Source organism: Cornus florida, unplaced genomic scaffold (assembly GCF_030987335.1).
Source record: "Cornus florida cultivar Cherokee Brave unplaced genomic scaffold, ASM3098733v1 CherokeeBrave_3.0.0_Hap2_Chr06, whole genome shotgun sequence".
NCBI lineage: Eukaryota > Viridiplantae > Streptophyta > Magnoliopsida > Cornales > Cornaceae > Cornus > Cornus florida.
The window spans coordinates 1,278,026-1,284,338 of NW_026775576.1; the positions used below are offsets into that span (position 1 = coordinate 1,278,026).

Sequence of the window (6,313 nt, forward strand, 5' to 3'; positions counted from 1 at the left end):
GTTCAGGATAAGGCGCTTTTGGCTTATAAGCTGTCTCCAGGTTGGGAGTAGATGAAGAAGTGACTCCACCTTCAACTCCTATTGTGGATTGTGGAATAGAATTTGGGGGAACATCTGTAGAATGTGGATGTGGAATGATGGGAATCCTTTGCCTCTCTATGTCCTCCCTTTTTTCCTCAACTTTATTATCATTGATCTTTCCACTCCTCAAAGTGGTGATGGCCTGAACTTGTTCATAATGAATACTTGAAGGATTAGTATCATTAATCATGTAAGTTTGCCTTTTCGGGTTAGCCACTGGCTGACTAGGCAGTTTTCCTTCCTCTCTACGAGATAGAGTACTCGCAATTTGCCCAACTTGTGCCTCTAGCTTGGCTATGGCTTCAGAATGAGTATAAAGAAGTTGGGTGTTTGCTTTAACTTCAGCAAGAGTACTCATTACTTGTTCTTCAAAAATAGATGAATACTTAGCAGGAGTAGGAAGAGGAGCTGGATTAGCTTGATTCCGAAGTTGTGGTGAAAGATATATAGAAGATTGATTGAAAAGATTATTTTGGAGCAAAGGATTAGATTAATTTTTGTACTGTCCTTGAGATTGTGGAACAATATTGCCCTAATTTTGATTCTGCCATGATAGATTGGGATTATCTCTCCAACCAGGGTTATAGGTGTTGGAATATGGACTGTACCCCTGACTAGAGAATGCTGCATTGGCTTGCTGTTGATGGTTTTCAAAGAATTGTCCCCTGAAAGGACAAGTATCAGTAAAGTGTGATGTATTTACACAAATCAAACACACCTCCTTTGGCAAAGAGGAGTGCTGAATAGAACTAAGAGCACTAAAAACTGATAAGACTTTGTCAAACTTTTGATTTAACACCTCTATTTGAATGGACAGCTCTTTAATTTTCTCGCCCTCATACAGATTTTTAACCTTATGAATTCCAGGTATGGACCTAAACTTAGAGGAAGAAGCATGCTGTATTGAATTTTCACTTAGGGCCTCAAACAGTTCCCAAGCTTCAGCTGGACTCTTACACAGAAAAGCTCCATTACTAAAAGCATCAACCATGTTTCTATAAGAATCAAAGAGACTATCATAGAAAATTTGTATTAAGTGCCATTGAGCAATATCATGGTGTAGACACTTTCTTAGAAGATCAGTATATCTTTCCCATGCATCATAGAGCTGTTTTCCCTGGATTTGGGAAAATGCCATGATTTCTCTCCTCATTTGTGTGGTTTTACCCACAGTGTAATATTTTTTCAAGAACTCCTATTGTAACATGTCCCATAAAGATATGGAATTTGTTGGAAGGGATTGCAACCAGGTTTTTGCTTTGTCTTTGAGAGAGAACTAGAAAAGACGCATTCTGAATGAATCATTGGTTAGAGTGGTCAACTTGGTAGTTGAACACAATTCCAAAAACACATCCAAGTGCTTATAAGGATCCTCTGTAGCATACCCATGGAAGGTAGGAAGCATTTGGATCATAGCAGGCTTGATCTCAAAATGGGTTGCATCAGCATCCGAAAAAATAAAGTACGAAGGGGAAGTATATGTGGTAGGAATGAAATGATCCCTCAATTGTGGTTATGGTGGAGGAACAGTTGAACCCGTTCTCCATTACCATTACCATTATTACCCGGTGCATTATGTTGCTCAACCATGCTATTAGACGAACTATCAATATTATTCAAGTGTTTTTTAAGCTTCCTTAATTGACTTAAAGTTCTCTCTATTTCAGGATCATGCACTAAAGGTTTTAACCTAGTTTGGCGAGTTAACATGCGCTGGTTCCACTAATCCTAATAGTAGCAAAAAGAAAATATTCCAAGTAACAGAAAAATAATAAGAACTCACAAAAAAGTTAAATAAATCGAAGCTTTTTCTCCTTAAGCGTTTTTGCCCTTACTGCTAAGTTGTACCTGAAAAGAAAAAGAAGTAAAGTTAGATATCAGAAAGTCCGAAGACTGGTAAACCAAAATAACTAATTAAAAACTAAACAAAACAATCTCCCCGGCAACGACGCCAAATATTGATGTGTATTTTTCTCTCGCAATCGTATGATATCGTGTAGGATAGTTCTTCGTAGAGAGGATGTCAAACCCACAGAGAGATAGAATTTGTATTAGCCTTTAAATTAATTTCATGGTTTACAGAGAACTTAGTCGGAGAGTTTGTTGGTTGTCACAGTTTCACAAATATTAAATTATAACACAATATTAAATAAAAGCAAAATAAATAAATTGAGTGATCAGAGAAAGAGGTATCTTAGGGCTTTAACTTCACCACAATCGTTATACTATGGTCAATTGAATCAATTTTGAGACTTTAACCAATTCTGTTTTCAAATGAACTGAACTTAATAACGTACATTCAGTTCGGAGTTTAAAGAAAGATGTTTTACAAAATTAGCTAACTATAACCTATCTGCGGTTAGCGCGGACTATTCGCTTACCTACTCTACCTACTTTAACTACTTTGCGAATGAACCACCTTCCTAAGCATAGATTATGAAAACATTCTTTCGTAAAATACATTGGAACACCATTATATGACCTCTATTCTTGTGTCCGGCAGAGCTCCGCCATATACCATACAACAAGGTAGGTTGAGAATAGAACATAAATTATTATATCTAAGACAAGGTAATAACAATTTATATTCTACTAAAGCATGAAAAACCACTTGAGTTGTCTCAAGTGCTCATAGTCATATAATCAAGAAAACATTACATATTAAAATAAACCCAGAGTCAAAACAATCAAGCCATAATATAATGTTGGGTTACATCAGTGCCCTAAGAAAGGGTTTAGCTACTCATGACGAGACTGGCTAGCATCTGTGTTGAGTTCATCTCCATCGTCATGGACTGCGCTTCTCTTCTTAGGATCTGCACTTCTAAGGTTATAGGAATCCTAAAAGCCATGACACCTTCAGCCTTCTGAATAACACCATAAAAGAGATTAAAATTTTGGACCTCTTTTATCAAGGCTTACGCCTTCTTTTATAGAAGAAAATATGTATTTGGGTCTTCTGGCCCAATTGGGATGAGATACGGCTGATAAAGAGAGTAATCCCGCAACTTTTAATCTGACATGTCATGCGCAAGGCTCGAGCTTCAGGAACGGATGATCGAGCTTTAGGGCTCATGCTCGAGCATCGGGATCAATTCTCGAGCTTCTCTAAATAGATACTCGAGCTTCAGTAAATGGTGCTTGATCATCACATTGACACTTAGCCAGTTTTCTTCAACTAATTTTTGAATTGTCTTTTTCTTCAACACTTAAAATATTTTTGGGGTTGAACTCCTTTAACATTGCTCTATCCAAGCTTCATAGGCTCGAGCACTAGGTACCATGCTCGAGCATCAGAGACTCAATGCTCGAGCATCAGTGGATGATGCTCGATCCTTTATGGATAGTGCTTGATCATAGAGGTGATACACGAGACCTGGGAGCATAGCCTTTTCATTAAATCTACTCTTTTTATTTCTGACGCCTCATGCTCGAACTTCAGGGTCAAGGCTCGAGCACCCTTGGTTAAGGCTCGAGCACCCTGAAATAAGGCTCGAGCATCAAAGTATGATGCTCGAGCATTTGGGCCTTGTTGACTTTTCTTCTCTTTGCGTGATGCTCGAGCCTCAATACTTGGGCTCGAGCTCTAAGGCTTGAATTGCTTCAAACTTCACCAATTTAGCTCTCGGCTCACTCTGAATGACCGGCAACGACTCTGTAAGCTTTGATATCATCATAAAGTCCCAGTTTTAATCATTTATCTGGGAAAGTACCTATAAACACACATTAAACATAAATTAGTCTCATAATGGATAAAAGTATCACTTTAGACCATAACATATACGTACTTAGGAGCTCGAATATGCATATATTCAGTGCTCATCATTAAAGAGTCACCGGTATAATCAGAGAAGATGGTTTAAGGTTTCAAACTGAAACCTAAGGCAAGTTCTTCTCTTAATCCTTCCCTTAGACTTATGTTCTTTACATGCCTAGGATAATTCCAGGGTTTAAACAGATAATAAACTGATGTTGTATGCATGCTTAATCATATTTAAATTAACGTTATATGTATGTTTTATATTTTTCTTGATTTTGATAATTCTTGCTTGAAATCTTGTTATAAGTTATGTTTATGATGCATATCAACCTTATAAATATTACTGGGATGTTGTGAAACAAGGTTAGACCCTTGGGACCATTAGTAATGGGGTGCAGAGGGATTAGAACTCGTCGAAGATGAGAAAGAAGGAGAATAACAGGAGTGGAGGCGGCTCCATTCAGAATGGACGCGGCTCCATTCGAATGGAGGCGGCTCTATTGGAATAGAGCCGGCTCCATCTTCAATAGAGGCAGCTCCATCTCTAATGGAGGTGGCTCCTTTGCTGCTAGTTGGAATTTTGACAAATTTTGGGTTTCGTTTTGGTATTCTAAAGTTCTGGGGTTGATTTGGATATTTATGAGACTTTCTAACTATTTAATATTGACATGGTAATATCCCAGAATGTATAATGAACACTAGTATACTAAGAATTTGAACAATATGAAATTTCAAAATAAATTTACATGTTGTTGGATATGGATAATTTAAATTGCTTATTTTTGTTCTAACAATTTTCTATGTATGATTATATAATTTTAACCATGTATCAGCGGTATAATATAATCATGTTACTTACCGATTTTTATTATACTTATTCTGGATTAAATTGATGTTTTATTCTGATTATTTCATCAATTATTGGACTATATGAGTGTGATGCACCAGTATAGGATGGTGGCATCTTAGGGATGGATTAACTAATAAAAGTTAAGTCCTACTTACTTGGATATATAAGGGAATGGATTAACCATAGAGTTAAGTCCTCCTTATTTATGTCAGGCCATTGTATCAGATGGATGACATTTTTATCTTATGCTTATACGGACTTTATGTATATATGATTATGTTGTCATGATATGAGCTTGAGCCTCAAGATCATGGTTAGGGTGCGTATATTGTCTAGGATGGATAACTAGATGGAGTGGACATCTGGGTGCCCTGGTAGGTCTAGGTACACATGCCCACTTTATGTGCAATTTGCATTTTAGCTTCTATTCAGGTTGATACAAACCTATATACATATATATATATATATATATATTAGCTATTGTTGGGTTGTCTAGGATGTATATGTGTATCGGGTCTCTGTTTGGATTATAGTAGAGTAGAACTTATTCGTGGGCCTGACCCACTATTATTTTTCAGGTGTTCGACAGTTCCCGTCTTAGATATTGTTTATGTCGAGCAGAGATAGTCATTCACTCTTCCGATTCGATGTAGGACCGTATCTTAATTTTCTTTTCATTTTCTAGTTATTTTCTAGTTGGATATTATTAGGGGTCCACTTGAAGGATTCCCGAGTTGTAATGATATCAGAGGATTTTGATATGTTTTATTAGAGGATTATTTCTAAAATAACTTAAGGATTTATTATTTAGTTTTCTTTCGGCTTAATTATTTATTTATTCTCATTTCTTTTTGTAATACATGCTTGTTTATATACTTAATTGTTTGGTATCCCTCGGATCTGTGCTCGGACTTGATCACCCGTGGCTCTAGAATCGAGGGGTATCATAATTGTCTAGTTTAATTCCAAAAAAAACCAATAATCCCCGAGAATAGTGCCAAAATATAATGGACCTTTTGAACCCCTAGGTCGTTGTAGTATAGTGGTGAGTATATCCGCCTATCACGCGGATGACCCGGGTTCGATCCCCGGCAACGGCGCCAAAATTTGACAGGCCTTTTGCGAGTCCACTTTTATGAGAGGTCGCTTCACAAGGTTAAAATATAAATGTGGTTTTGCAAGCTTTAAAAGTCAAATTCACATTTATAAAACCACTACTACTAATGACGTATAGCGAGTAGGGATCGTCCGCAAGGATTAAACATGTAGTTTAAATTTAACTTGGACTTTAGTGGATCACAAGATTGCTAAAGAGAGTTTGGTTTCGTTCATTACACTAAAGTGCAATTAATGAAAATTCAATTAAATTAAACTAAAGTGAGCTAGGGTTTAAAGGATAGGAAAAGAGGCTCAGGGCATAGGAATCACCACCAAGCCTATTCACTAAACCACATGCTTTCAACTAATTAGGGAAAACATCATTGTAATCTAGATGCGACTACTAATTTCAATATTAAGAATGAATTATCAAATTCAAGTATGAATTATCTACCTAATCAACAAGTAAACTAAGGTATAGCACAACCCATCAAGCCTAAGCATAATCTATCAAATTAGTAACA

The 6,313-nt window shown here is 36.7% G+C and overlaps 1 non-coding gene across 1 annotated transcript; it reads left to right on the forward strand.

Annotated features, from left to right (window-relative positions):
• The first annotated feature begins 5,719 nt into the window (after positions 1-5,719).
• On the forward strand, positions 5,720-5,791 carry TRNAD-AUC (transfer RNA aspartic acid (anticodon AUC)). Its single transcript has one exon. It is a non-coding gene; the product is annotated as a tRNA-Asp (tRNA).
• The last annotated feature ends 522 nt before the right edge of the window (positions 5,792-6,313 follow it).